Here is a 16,215-nt window from a genome sequence, read left to right as displayed (position 1 = left end):
GGCGACCCTAATGGAGTCTAAATTAAATAAACAAACATGTTATGTGACCCTTGTCACGAACTTGTCCTAACCACATCACTAAATATCAATAAATATTAATTTAAAATAAACACCTAAATAAAGCCACATAGGCACACTAAGGGTAAATAAGTAATCTTACAACTAGGCCCAGTTTGAGGATGTTACACTTCTAGTACAACGCTAGGAGCTGAATTCAATGTGGAAAGCTTACTTTCTGAAGATTGAAACACATGTATGTTATGATCCCGAGGTATGTGTTTAGACCTGCAACTTGAGTTCGGTTGAAGTTTTACTTCTTAATAGTTCTTTTGAAAAATTGCATATGCAGGTGCAAGATGTAAAATAACTACATATGTGAGCATGAAGTCTTGTCGCTTCATGGAAGCTTTAGACTTAGCTGCTGATATGTTCACTGCAGGATTGAGACACATGGCTTATAATAGTGTCAAGTTTGTATTTGAGACATGTAAGAAACTAATGTGTAAATTATTTTCTCGTTTTTAAATGGGTTGATGGGTTCAAATATTAGAGCACCCTGATTCTCGAATTCTTGCAAATAATATACTAAGTGAGAATTCAATTCCTAGAACATTTTCATTTATGCATTAGTTTGTCTGTGTGTTCGTATCATTTAGTAAATCAAGGATTACACTTAAATGGGGGGGGGGGGGAATTGTTGGTGATTTTAGTGTTATCCAACATCATTTTGGTTAATTGGGATTTATGTGAAAGCAGGAGTGAGCTAGTTATACTTAACAACCGGTTCGGAGAGTGTGAAGTACATGACCGTAAGAGTTGGCTAGACACTGTTGCGAATATAGCGGGGATCAAGGGGGTTGTGCCCCCTTGCGGGGTCTAAGGGGCATCACCCCTGGCGGGTCCAAGGTGCAACGCCCCAAAACCTCAACCAAAAAGGCACTGTAGTCTACATTGAAAAGTTTCCTTCCAACCGGTTTTCCCACCAAAAGACATGTCTGTTTAATAACAGCTTTTTCCGCCAAATTGAAGGGATGCATCCCTTAAAATTTAACTGCCGAATTTATATTTTTGTTTTAGCATACTTGCTTTCATTCATACGAAAATATACAGAAAACACATTTCTCATATACACTCACTTTTGAATCTTCTAGCCTCGAATCGAATCTTGTTCTTGTCTTATCTTGATTAGGATTTCGTGATACCCGATGATTGTAGGGTCGAAATACTTAATCGAGAAAGTGATTATACGATTCAAGAACCAATCAAATTATCAATTACAGAACTTACGGGCATAGCCCAAAGGTTCTCCCCATGTACTTTGTGTCATGGGATAGGGAGAGGTAATGGGTTCGATCCTTAGGGATGACATGATTTTCTTTAAACCAATTGAACACCAATAATAGTGGTATATATTGACCCTATAGGGAGATTTTACCGGATTCGTTCACGGACCCCTATCCGGAACCACTGACTGAATGGATGCGGTCCCGGGTACCGTCGATCAGGTTCGGGTTTCCGCAGGAACGTGTGTGTTACATGCAAATGATGTAGGTCGTTGAAAGAAATGATCTACTGATGCCACAAATTTCGCCGTTCAAAAAAAAAAAATTATCAATTACAACCCTATTTTCTTAAAATAACATCGGCCTTGTACACTACCTAAATATTAAGGATCAACTTAACATTCAGAATCTCTTAATCCTTTGAAAAAAAATAACCAATTCGTCTTTCTCTACTTTTTTTCAAGTTCAAAAATAATAATACGCATCAAACGAACATTTAATTACCAGCTAGATGTTATATATGCGTTACATATTTAGTTACAAATTTATTTAGTTTATATATAATGCAAATTATATAATTGTAAAAAATGTTTATTTTGCTTACATTCATTTATTTTTCTATTACTCTCATTTCAGAATACATGCATCTTATTTTATATTACATTTTTTCTATTATTTTTCTCTTTTCTGCTTTCTAGGAGTACATTCTTTTCCATTTCAAATGAATTCGAAAACACAACGTAAATGTATGCAGTTTAATTTTACTGGAGTTTTTGTATTCTGTTTTAGCTGATTCTTTTTACCACCTAAAATATTTGTATATAGATAGTGAAATATGAGATATGTTGTAAAAAATAATAAGACATGCAACTCGTGGATATATGCATTTTACCAAATTTATCTCACAAGGTGGCATGAAAAATTGATTTCAAACCTATAATTAATTTTTTGTTTCTTTGCCTTTAAAAAAAACCATATATTTTTACATTATACAGAAGACAGTTTAGTTTGAAGGATTACTAAAAAAACTCATTTTGTTATAAAATGAATATATTCTAGTCATTAATGAAAATGTGACTGGAAAAAAAACATAAATGAATTTGATATTTCCGGGGACAATTTTGTAATTTAATACTGCAATCTTTTCTATAAATACTAGGGCTTGTGCATGGTACTTTCAGCAAGTAAATCAACCACAACACAAACATGTTAAAACCTCAACTCAACCACCACCATCAAAACTACTGCCGGAGCAACAAAGCTTTTCTCGCCGGAGATAATGGCGGTAATGCTAGTAGAAACATTAGTTCCTTTTTAACTCACAACACACTTGCATTCCCTATTAAACCTAATTCTCAATATCGACGCAAATCAGTTGGCCAAATAAAAGCAATTGCTACCGAATTTAATGTTTTGATTGGTGTTACAAATGTTACTGTTAAAGCTGAGATTATAGTTCATGTTTTAAACCCATTGACAAATATTCCTGATTATATAACCGATCATTTAGGTGGAAAAGCGTTCAAGCTGGAGCTCGTTGCTGCTAAGGCTGACTCTAGTAAGTTTCGTACATGATCTGTCGTTATTTTTATTTTTATTTTTTTATTATTTTTATTTTTTTTTTGAAAAAACAAGATCGAACGACTGAAATAAATAGAATTCATTATATTATAATATCTATCTAAAACTAAAATGTACAGGACTAATACTTTGAGATGACTATATATCCTAAAATAAATTATTATGTCTGGAACATTTATTTAACAGCTTTAAATAAATGGAATGAAATGAAGTACTGGTCATCTTGATTTCGTGAAAAAACAAGTACAGAGAAAACATACGATTCGATTATTTACATGTTTAATTAAAAAAAATTTAAGAAGACATTCAAACTACCTCATACATTGACGTAATTCATACATTTTTAATTTATAATTTAATATTGCAAGTGTTTACGTGCGAGTACCTTATGTAAGTGTTAATACTAATAAAACAAATTCATCGTCTTAACACTAATTAACATTCTTAAAATTTGATTTTGTGAAGAGACGGGACAAATAAAGCCAACGATAATGGATTATGCGCATTATACGGCTCAAAATGCAGACAAGTTAACGTATTCAGTAGAGTTTAAAAAAGTACCGGGAGATTTTGAAGTTGGTGCAATTCGGTTACAGAATGAACACTATAAGGAAATATTTGTTGAATCTGTTAAGATTGAAGGCATTTCTATTGAACCTATTTTGGTTACCTGCAACTCCTGGGTTCACTCTTATAAAGACAACTCTGACTCACGTGTCTTCTTTGTTGATAAGGTTAGTCTCACATAAACACATTAATGTGTATGGTCCTTCCCGATTAATAACGTACGAGTAATATGTATTTACACAATACTCGGCCTCCGAAAGGTCATGTTATTTTATTTCATTCAGAGAAAACTTAATGGATAGAAATAAGTGGATAAATTTAAAGAATTTGTTTGACTTCAATTATATGAATGAATTTTAATTCACGATACTATAACTGATACTATAACTGAAATATTTTACAAGAAGGCAAAATGTTCATTATATTTGTTGCTGCATGAACAAATGATTTCTAGTAAAATTTGAGTTTTCAGTAATCTAATATGTTTATGCTCGTAACAGCTTGACGGTTATGTTTTTTCAGTTAAAATAGTAATGTGAAATGGCCTTATGAACAAAATAATATTTCAAGTTTTTTTTTTTTTTTTTTTATCTTTTTTATCTTTTAGATCGACAAACTCACATTTCAAGTTTTTTTATAGGTATCATGTTTACCATCAAATACTCCAACCGGTCTCAAGTCTATTCGGGAAAAGGAACTAGCTATTCTACGAGGCGATGTTGTACCAGAAAGCCCCCGTCAGAAGAACGATAGAATATATGATTACGATGTGTATAATGATCTTGGTGATCCTGACAACAATCTTGAATTGGAACGCCTCGTGCTAGGCACCAAGGATTTTCCTTATCCCAGACGTTGCAAAACTGGCCGCCCTCGATCTAAAAAGGGTATTTTACTCATACAATTACGCATTGTGATTCTCTTCATAGCTAGTTTTGAAATTTTAAAGTACCCTTATATGTGTAGTGTTGGGAAGTTATCCCACATCGGTAATGAGACAAAACAAATATATCCATATAAATTTAAGGGAAAGACCATCTCTTTTAGAAAAAGATATATTCTTGGACTTATATGTTGGACATATTGTTGGACATATTGTTGGACTATAAGATTTATTAATTCTATCATGGTAACAGAGCTAGGTCTAGAGATCGAGTCAGGCTTCCATGTATGTCCCGCCATCTCTACAGCTGTTCCACATCTCGATGTGAGGGCGTGTTGGAAAGTCCCTCTATCACCATTTGACTTTAGAAAAAGATATACTCATGAGCTTATATGTTAGACATGTTGTTGGAACTATACGATTTAATAATTCTGTCAAATAAAATAGTTTATTATCATTAATCAGTTGTCCTAAGCTTGTTATGTTATTTACATATATTTCGTATCTAATAACATTTTAACAATATCTTTAAAGATCGTCGTTAGCGTTTGCTTTTAAAATAGTACAACATATAATATATGTTCATCTAAGTATAATATCTTACTTTTAGAACACAAAATTTAGCATATGTAGATAAATAGTACGATTTTTCTAATGGCAACCTTATGGTTGTTATTAACACGCTTTAAAATATTGTACATTTTGATAACCTCTATGATAAAATTGACCATTAACTGCCATGTACAATGATTTAATGCATGTTAATGACAACCTTTAAGGTACGCCTGATGACTTATTCTTTTATTCAGATCCGTTATTAGAATCACGGAGTGAGGAGGTTTACGTGCCGAGAGATGAAGCGTTTTCAGAAATCAAGTCTAACTCATTTGGCATTAAGGTTCTGGCCTCAGTGCTCAAGACACTTATACCGGAATTAGAAAAAGATTTTTTGACTCACAATCAAGATGTATTAGGGTTCCTGAATTTTACAGACATAGATTCTTTGTATAATGAGGGGGCTAATTTGCCATCATTAGATGACACGGGACTTGCTGGAATTCTTCCCAGAATTTTGAAGTATATAAAAGAAAGGGAAAATTGTGTGTTGCAGTTTGAGACTCCTGAATCACTTGAAAGTAATTATTATACTCCATATGATACACAATCTCACACATTTCTTATTGGTGATGTAGATAGGGACCTTAGATCAAACGTATTAACCTAGACTAACGGCGGAAACGATAACTAGGGCGAGTCGAATACTTAATTAACTATCGGGATCAATCTAACCAACAAATAGTTGATATAATCGATGCCTAGAGCCTTGTATTCGGTTGGGAATTGATCTGGGACGATAAGCACAGAATGATACGACGGCTAAAGGGTTTGTGGTGTGTAACCTTGCAATGAACCACAAAACCCGTATATATATATATATATATATATATATATATATATATATATATATATATATATATATATATATATATATATATATCTTCAGTGACCATCGGCCGGTGGTTTGTGACCTACGGCCGATGGTGAGAGTCCCTCGACCGATGGTCCCTACCATCGGTCGATGGTCTGAGCAGCCAACCAACTGCTCTTAACCAGTTCACGACATTATACTAAGCAATTTAAATACAAAGTATTAATGACGATGTTCATACATGACTGAAATACGAAATACAAAACTAATAGAACTTATTACATAATAGAACTCGGGATTATGCACCAACAAACTCCCCCTAAGACCTAGTTCTATTTCAAAAATCTTCAGTCATCATTTACTTCATTCGTACGGATCGATTACCATGTTGTTCGAGTAGCACAGCTTAGCTACTTTCACATACTGTTCAGCCTGTACCCTGTTCTCACGACGATAGAGCATACGGTTGTAATACAATGTGAAAATATCAGCCTCGGTACAGTTTCTTAACCAAATCGAATCCAACACACGAATGCAATCAATATCATCTTCTTTCAGCATATCCAAAACAATCACAGCTTCTTCAGAACGATCATCATAAAACCACCATCTGAATCTCTGACTCCAATTCTGCGGCAACTTCCTTAAAGGTACCTTCTTCATAGTCTTTTCTCGCTTATACTTCACAATTCTTCGAGATTCACCAGTTCTAGGATTAACTTTGAAACTAATCCTAGGAAATTGTGGTCTAAAACCTTCCCAATTCTTTGAATTAAAAGCAATTCGAATCTTCTTCACCAGCAACGAAGATCGATCACCAAATCCACAATATAACATTCTTAACCTGGCAATCTGCATTAGCTCAAAATACGGCAGTGATTTCAATTCATGACCATGTTTAATATAATCAACACCAAACTCTCTCTTAATCGCAAACATGTTGAATTCTTCAATGTACGCCCAGGCAAGAATTCTTCCTTTCGCACTCTTTCTCAAATTAATCATCTTCAAATACTTTGGCTCAAGCTTCGGTTTCTCAAAGTACTTCCTGATTCTCAATATATCACGCCAATCAGCTTCTAACTTCTCGACAACTTCATCATTATACTTAACCGGCAAGAAACCTTCAGGTAAAACCTCTGTCCTTTCCTTCTCTTTACACATTCTATTCAAAATCTCATCATCAGTTCTAAACAACTCCTCAAAACCCGGAAGATCCTCATTCTCATCATTTTGATATGTAGGAAAATCTTCATGAGTAACATTCTCAACTAAATCATCAACATCCCGATCATCAAGATCTTCAGAAATCTCAGGCCCAAAAGAATCATCCTCTGATGGAGGATCATCGGACTGTGCGTCAGCAGCTTTAGCTTCTTCTTGCTCTAGACGAACCATTTCGTCCAGCTCAGCTCTAGTGAAGTTGTGAGGAATCTCTCCCTCTTCTAAATCATTATAAACAACAGAATGCTTGAGCTCATCCTGTTTAGAAAAGAAATCACTAAAACTATAATCAATTTTAAGAGGAATTACTGACAGTGCTGTAGCTTTGGAGGAACCAGGTGCCTCCACCATTTGATTATCAGTCTCTCCCTCAGGCAATTCAATCAAATCAAACTTTTCTTCCCAAGCTGTAACCTTTGCTAGAGCAGATTCAGCCAACTTCCTAGCTTGAGAAGCCTCTCTTTTCGCATTAGTCAATAACAACGACTGATCACCAACCTTCTTCTGAAGCAATTCAACTTGCATACTTAACTGAGTAACGTCCTCGGACTTCACACGATTCTCTTCCTTCAAATTCTCAACCTTCTCATCCATTTCCTTTCTCAACCTCAAGTTTTCAGCCATTGCTTGAACATATAAATCATTCAAATTCTGAAGAGTAGATGAGCTAACACCTCCTTCTGCCCCTGTACGCGGTGGAGCACTAGGAATTGGAGTAGAAACCGTCTCTTGAGAAACCTGTTGAACCACGGGTGGTGACTGTTGCGTTGACGGATGTTGTTGTTGTGAAGTTTGTTGTCCTTGAGTCTGAGCGGGCGGTGTTCCTAGGGTAGCACCAGCTGCAGATCTGCCAGCATCTTTATAAACCAACTTGAACCTTCTTTTCAATTTTAGCTTAGTTGAAACCTAAGAACTCTCATCTTCAACCATTCTTCTTTTTGATCCCCTTGTGGCTTCTTCACCAACATCAGGATTAATATCACCAATCTCATCAACTAAACCTTCTGTACCAGAACCACCTGCAGCTTGGGTATTCACAGGTTGATCAACTTCTTCATCACTGTTAGCTACCTCAAAATTAGGCTCTCGATCAGATAAACTGTTTTCGTTTCTCCACTTCTTTCCTGGTGGACACCGATAATCCTCTCGAGCAAGATGACACACCAGCTTGCCATCACTAGCACTTTTCATCTGTTTCAATCGGTTGAACGTAAGATCTGTCATGTGTTTCAAATCAGTGGCATCTTTCCTCAATCTTGGCAAATCAACAGTTTGCTGGTTGATCATAATTTGTAGGAACCTTGGATAAATCAGATATGACTTGCTCGTCACATTCTCCATCAGTAGATCAAAGATAACTCCTGAGAAATTGAAATCAGCCTTCAAAACCAAAGCAGCAAACATTCCTTGATAGATCTCGCTCAGTTCATCAAACCCTCCTTGCAACGGACTTAAACACCTCAGCACAACAAGTGACAAATATCTATACGGTGGTGTGAATCCACTTCTCTTAATCGTTGCTCTCGTAATATCACCAGAATACTTGCATATTAACACACATCCAGTAATCTTTGTCTTTGACAACTTCTTCGGCATATTCTCATCGTCCTCAAACAAGAAAGTGTTTCGAATTGTATCTTCAGAAATCTGAATTTCCTGACCACAAACAGTACTTATAATTACCTTCCTCTCATCTACAGTCTCAACTCTTTAACGTTCTCGGAACTCTCTCTGATGTGAGTAATATGCTGTACACGGCATAGAGATAGCTGCAAATACTCTTGAACGTTTCAGAAACTCAATTACCCCCTTGTACTTACCAGCATTAGGACCTTTCTCATTTAGACATACAGTGAGATTAGAGCCACTGTTAGCTTTCAATCCTGGAAGATCAATAGAAAATGGACCTCCCGATGACTCAGTATCGAATTCATGTGCAATGTTTTCTGGATCAGCTTGAACACCTGACATTATGAAAATAACTGCAAACACAATTCAAATCATCATCACAAAGACAATATCACAAAATGATCATCACAGAAGATATTACATTATAAAGACTAATTGATCAGGATCTCAGTTACACGATTACATGTCCGAAGTAGAATTAATACAGACATAGAATAGTGTATTAATGCTAACAAGCTAGAATTATCAAATTACATAACAAGCTGAAAATAAACAAACACATAAACATAAATTCAGAATCATTCATCCCATAATGGAATCCTCTGGCACTAGCTTTTTCTCATGTTGAATTACACCAAGTTTCTCAAACAAGGTATATAGTAAAGCTGCGTATGGAAATGGTTCTTCCATCTCAAGAAAATCTTTCATCACATGAATGAGAAAATGGCCCATATTCACTTGAATACCTTCTAGCAGGCAATACAAAAACATAGCTTCAGTACCTGACAACAAATTATCGCCTTCTTTCCTAAAGGTCACATTCCTTTTGATGATTCTCAAGTGTATCTCATGTTGTTGTGATACCTCGTCATCACTAATTTCAACCCTACCTGCATTAACTACTTTCCCTGGCTTGCATAACCTTGCAACTATGTCAGATAGTCTGAATCTGTTGGGAATCTTTCGAATATCTTTGCTAGGATACAAAATTTTAACCCCAGTGTACGGGACATTCAATAGGTTTGAAAATTCCTCCATAGTCCACTTAAACTGATGGTTAAATAGGCCTGAATGCACAAACTTCTTCTTACCATCTTCTAAGGCAACATTGGCATAAAATTCCCACAGTAATTCAGGACAAAAATAATCCCCAATGTCTAAGAACGCTTGACATCCAATTTGTTCCCAAAGACTATAGGTCTGTCGAGTAGCAATGACCTTTTGTTCCACTAAGATGGGTCGTCCTCTAGCTAGAATTCTCCTACGGTCAATGTTAAACATCCATTGCCCAACAAAGGATCCACCTGACATCCTAATACATACTACAAGCACTAGCATTAGAGAGACATAACATCAAATACCAGAGACCAAAAATTCAATTAAATTCAATATAAAAATCTACCATCGGTTCAATCAAGTGACCATCGGTCGATGGACTGGACCATCGGTCCGATGGTCTAGACCTACGGCAGTTGGTCTAAAGCACATCTACAAACCTATCAATTTAGGACCTACAGCCGAGTGAAGTGTCATCCGACCGAGTGTGATACACCATCGGTCGATGGTCAAAGACCATCGGCCGGAGGTAGTTCATCAGATCTGTTTGATAAAAAATTGAATTCGATCAATCTGGAGTTTCTGGTTCAAAACCTGGTCACAGTATATGCTAAAGGGACCGATAAACACATATATATCACCAATTATAACAGATAGCAACCAAAAATCATTCGATTGAAAGTTTAGACTACGAGCACAAAATTAACGATTAAAACCGAATGAAAAAAAAATTAGGGTACCTCGATTACGGCGCTGGAATCACAAAAGAAAGATGCACAAAGTAGTCAGACAAAGCTCTTTTCACTTTCACTTGAAAATCTAGGGTAAAATCACTCAAAATTGCACAATGAGACTGACCCGTTCGACTCTGGGTCCTTTTATATCCTGTCAATGACCATCGGCCGATGGTCTAATCCTTCGGCCCGAAGGTCTTGACACTCGGTCGAGTGTCTTTGTCCATCGGCCGGATGTAATTACAGTCCGCCGGTGGTCTGGGCTTTTGAAAAACTTTAAAACTTAACCCTTTTCATATTCAAACAATACTTCTTTTATCACATTTACTCCCCCTGGACCTGATCTCCACAGTATAAATCAGACACGCTTTGTTCCTTTAAGCTCTAAACAACTTGTTTTCAAATTTAATGAAAAACATTGGATTCCTTTCACAGTAAACCTTTCCGAGAACTGAATTGTTTAGCTTAAACCATAAACAGAAATGCTCATGCAACTAATCTATAATTGCAAACTATATCAGATATGCATGCTCATGCAAATACACAAAGCAAATAACTGTACAAGACCCAGTGTGTCATGATTAGCAATATTATAACAGACGTAATCAGTAACATTTAACCTTTTATATCTGTAGTGAATTAACTTCTAACATCAGTTTCATTAAACATTACCATTAACAAATTCATGATGTTATCAACATAAGAACAAGAAAAACTGCTTATCATGAATCACACTTCAAGGAGTATAGCACATCTTTTTGTGAGTTGATATATCAAATTGATTAAATCTTTTGATTCGTGGATCAGAACTGAACTACATTGACATGTTTTTCACAGTTCATTAACTTATTTGATAAAGCATATACAGAACAACTTTCAAATATATCAGTAAACATTTATCAACTCTCACCCCAGACTTCGATGATCACGTTATATTAATTACCTTAACACTTTTCAATGTTAGACTTTGATCACGAAGTCAGTCCTCATTTGAGATCGCACGATGTTTCAGGTAGAACAATTGAGCACAACATGTTGACGCTGTCCTCTTATCACATCAATGTACTTTCAATTTGATTGAACAGAACCATCTCACGATGTTTCTAGCAACCCTGTCAGCCATGAGCTTCTACCTTAAACTTACACTTTTCGTTTCAGATAACCTTGTGAATCTCAAATTTATTGCATACTTTGAAAAGACGCATAGCGGCCGCTATAAACCCCATACTTAAACGAAAATCGTATGATGTATGATGTTGGATGGATGGCAGTGAAACATATATTTGAGTGATGGAACGCTAAGATATCCTCCAGAAGATATTCTCTCTATCCAGGTCAATAGGCACAATCCCATACCACAGACAAAAGAAGTACAGATCACCAAATGTAAGTTGAACTGAATGATTTAAGTTCTCTATATCTGATGATCTGATAAATTCTCCCCCTCGGATGTAGATAACTAAAATGTTCATAATAAGTCTCCGATTGGAATATATGTTGTCGCAGACATAGAAAACCAAGGAATCTCTGAAGCTTTGTTCAATTCTTGATCCATGATGCTCTTGCAGCTAGGTGGCGCATCAAATTATTTACAACCTTAAATGAATAAACATAAACAAACCATAACTTGCAAATTTTTTATTTTTTTTTTTTTGGATTTTCTGATATTGCCTATTCTTCATAAATAAAACAAACAAAATAAATAAGTAAATACAACTATACATGATGATGATGCACTACTGTCTTTGACGTTAGTAGTAACTGCACGGAAAACCAATCTTCTGATATTGAAATCTAGAACCCGATGACATTGCAATATACACATCATTCTATGTCTGTGATACAAGACTGCACTTCTCAACCCTTCAAGATAAAACACCTCCCTTTGGGTATCCGATATGTACGTTGTTGGATTTCGGTCCAAGTAATAAAGGTAAATAGAAACAAGTATGCATCCTAGATAAAGTATGCTCACCTTGGGGACTCACAAAATTATCCTTTTGCTACCAAATATAAATCGTAGTAGGGAAGACCTCAACCGTCTGTTGAGTTTCTGAACAACCATTTCTCAGTACATATTCAGTGATAAGTAGGTGACTACCCTCAACCGCTGTAAACCTTTCCATGATTTCCTTGTCATGATATTTACGCTTTGTTCGTGTGATCATCTCTATCTAGAATTAGGCCAATAAAGTCTACTAACACATTATCAAACATTCTATATTACTTTTATTTCATAACTTACATGTCAGTTCAGTATTGCAATCACTTCCCACAAACATAACAAGCAACTCATTTTAAAGTTTTTCAAATTTTTTTTATGGATTTTCCATTTTTCAATTTTTATATGTTTTTCTGGTTTTTAATTTTTATGGCTTTTTGATTTTCTCTGTACAAAAGCATAAATTTATCTAAAAACATAAGCAAACATGCAGAAATATTAGGAAAAAACTAATCTATCATTTAAATGAAAAGTAAACATGCAAATGATCTACAAACTACCATGCAATGCTACACATACTATACAAGATGTTGCAAACCCTTCACAACTCAGTCTCTTGGTTTGGCTCCTCTGTGTTAGGAACCTCCGTTTCAGGAATCACATCAGAAAGCAATTTAATACCTATTTCGTTTAACAAGTAATTAAAACGCGGTTTATCAAAAGCTTTTGTGAAGAGATCAGCCCTTTGGGCTCTAGTGTCTATTTGCACTACATCTATCAACTTTTTCTCATAGCAATCTCTAATGAAATGGTATTTAATCCCTATGTGTTTCGTTTTAGAATGCTTTACGGGATTCTTAGTGACAGCTATGGCCGCAGTATTATCAACATAAATAGGAGTGTTAGAAATTTGCAAACCGTAGTCACGTAGTTGCTGTTGGATCCAGATGACCTGCGATGCACAGCTGGCTGCGGCAATATATTCTGCTTCACACGTGGACTGAGCCACCGCTATCTGCTTCTTACACTGCCATGTAACTAGTTTGCTTCCCAGAAACTGACAACCTCCTGATGTTGACTTAAAATCTTTCTTACATCCTCCATAGTATGAATCACTGTATGCTGTGAGATCAAAACCATCCTTACACGGATACCATAACCCTAAGCTGGGAGTATCTTTCAGATACCTCAGAATCTTCTTAACCACAAACATATGATGAACATTAGGATTCTCCTGATAACGAGCACACAGGAAAACTGCAAACATAATATCTGGTCGAGAAGCTGTAAGATACATTAGAGAACCTATGATCGCCCTATACAAAGTAGGATCTACTGGAGCACCCTCACAATCGGGTGAGATCTCATGATTAACCGACAACGGAGTCTTAGTTGGTCTCTCTGTATCTGCCTGAAAGCGCTTTAGGATATCAGCAACATACTTAGTCTGATGCAAGAAGATGCCTTTATCCATTTGAGCTACCTGCAAACCTAAGAAAAACTTTATAGTTCCCATGGAACTCATTTTAAACTTTCGTTGCATAACCTTCTCAAATTCATCAACCATACTCTGATCTGTAGACCCGAAGATAATATCATCAACATAGACCTGCACTAACATAAGGTGTTGTCCCTTCTTTTTGATGAAAAGTGTCTGATCAATGACACCTCTCCGAAAACCATTCTCTATCATGTAATTGGACAACGTAGCATACCATGCTCTAGGAGCTTGGTAAAGACCATACAGTGCCTTTTCTAGTCGATAAACCTTTTCTGGAAAATGCGGATCTTCAAAACCAGGTGGTTGTTCAACAAACACTCTTTCATTGATCTCGCCGTACAGAAATGCACTTTTAACATCCATCTGAAAAACTTTAAACCCCATGAACGATGCAAAAGCCAAGAAAATCCTGATTGCTTCCATTCGTGCAACTGGAGCAAAAACCTCATCATAGTCAATTTCAGGGATCTGTTGATATCCCTTTACCACCAATCTAGCTTTGTTTCTGATAACGATACCCTGTTCATCCTTCTTGTTCTTCAAAACCCATCGAAGACCATAGGGTACACAACCATGTGGTGGATTGACTAGCTTCCAAACCTTTAAGTGTTTGAATTGTAACAGCTCCTCTTGCATTGCACTAACCCACTCGTCAAACTTCAATGCCTCATAAGCATCTTTAGGTTCAATTTGACACACATAATATGAGTGAGCATGCATATATATTCTTCCTGTCTTATTCAATGTTGAATAAAAAGCTGTTGCCACATTCGCACTCTCTGTCTGAACATCTTCCGCTACTGTTGAACTTATACTAGTCACGGGAACCTCTGATGTAGTTGGAACTTCAGATGTAGAGGATGCATTAGACTTCCCTAGAGGAATACTAATGTGAGGAATGCCTCTTGAATCCACATAATAATCATCAAGTCGTTTAGGTAGCAAAATCACACGATTGGATCTGCGTACACCTCCTGCTTCAGTTGGCGGTTCAGTCACTGTTACAGTTGGTGGTTGATTATATAGAGGATTAAGATGTTCCTCAGTCAGTTGTGTTTGACTAACTTCTTCGTCATCTTCAAGCTCACTATCTTCATCTGTATATACTACCCCATCCTCATTTGAATCAAAATCACCTCTAACACTCTGCGGACCTGGTTGCAAGCTAGAAACCGGATTCTGAACCTGCACTGGAGTAGGGATAACATTTTCAGAAGTGTTTTGAGAATCAAACAATATCTGAGTCAGAACTTCTTCATCTGTAGCGTCTGGCGGAAGATTGAAGGAATCAAATAACTTATCATATTCAAACTGCCATGCGAATCCTTTACTGACACGAGGTGGAGCATTGCGTTGAATATCAACCTCATAACGTTCTTCCACACACTTGGACTCAGTATTATACACCTGTTTGTTCGGATTCCCATATCCCAAGAAGATACCAAAGATCAACTTTGAATTAAATTTTCCTCCAGCGTCTCGTACCAGAATAGTACAAGGTGCACCAAAGGGTTCAAAATGTTTAATGTTTGGCTTTCTCTTGTGTAACAGTTCATAACATGTTTTACCATGTCTCTTCACCACTAGAACTCTGTTCATCACGTAGCATGCAGTACTCACGGCTTCACCCCAGAAAACAATTGGAAGACACGAATCTGCTAGCATTGTTCTTGCAGTCTCAATTAGAGTCCTGTTCTTTCTTTCAGCTACACCGTTTGATTGAGGTGTATAAGCAGGACTGAACTGTTGTTGTATCCCCTTCTCATTACAGAACAGCAGCATCTGATTGTTCTTAAATTCCGTACCATTATCAGTACAAATCTTTCTAACCTTCAACTTATACAAACTTTCGAGCTTCAGAATCAAAACTTTAATATGATCGAAAGTATCTGACTTGTGTTTCAACATTACGACCCACGAAAACCGGGAATACTCATCTATAACCACCAAGCAGTAAGACTCTCCGGTGAGAGTTTTACAGTTAACTGGACCAAAGAGATCCATGTGTAACAGTTCCAAAGGAATATTAACAGAATGATGCTTTTTGGTAGTATGTGACTTTCTAGTCTGCTTTCCCTGTTTACACAGAATACATACTTCAGGAATATAAAAACTCTTAACATTCACACCATCAACTAATCCATTGTGGACTAGATTATTCATCTTCCTTAGACTCAGATGACCTATACGCTTGTGCCAAATAATCAACTCCTGTTTAATAGCTTTAGAGACAAAGGCCTGATGGCCTGTAGCTGCCTTAACATGAGCCTTACGCATATCAAGGATATAGAGATCCTTGCACCTCGGAGTAGTCATCAGAATCATGTCCTCCGGAATTACGAACTCTTTTCTCAAAATATAACAAAACTTATCATCAAAAGCAACC

General features: G+C 36.4%; 1 pseudogene; it reads left to right on the top strand.

Annotated features, from left to right (window-relative positions):
* Positions 1–2,489: 2,489 nt before the first annotated feature.
* The window catches only part of LOC139875670 (linoleate 13S-lipoxygenase 2-1, chloroplastic-like), a 39,465-nt pseudogene continuing 25,739 nt past the window's right edge, over positions 2,490–16,215 (top strand).

Source organism: Rutidosis leptorrhynchoides, chromosome 11 (genome assembly GCF_046630445.1).
Source record: "Rutidosis leptorrhynchoides isolate AG116_Rl617_1_P2 chromosome 11, CSIRO_AGI_Rlap_v1, whole genome shotgun sequence".
Taxonomy (NCBI): domain Eukaryota; kingdom Viridiplantae; phylum Streptophyta; class Magnoliopsida; order Asterales; family Asteraceae; genus Rutidosis; species Rutidosis leptorrhynchoides.
The sequence above is the reverse complement of the archived record's forward strand: the minus strand, read 5'-3'. Positions and strand labels throughout refer to the sequence as shown.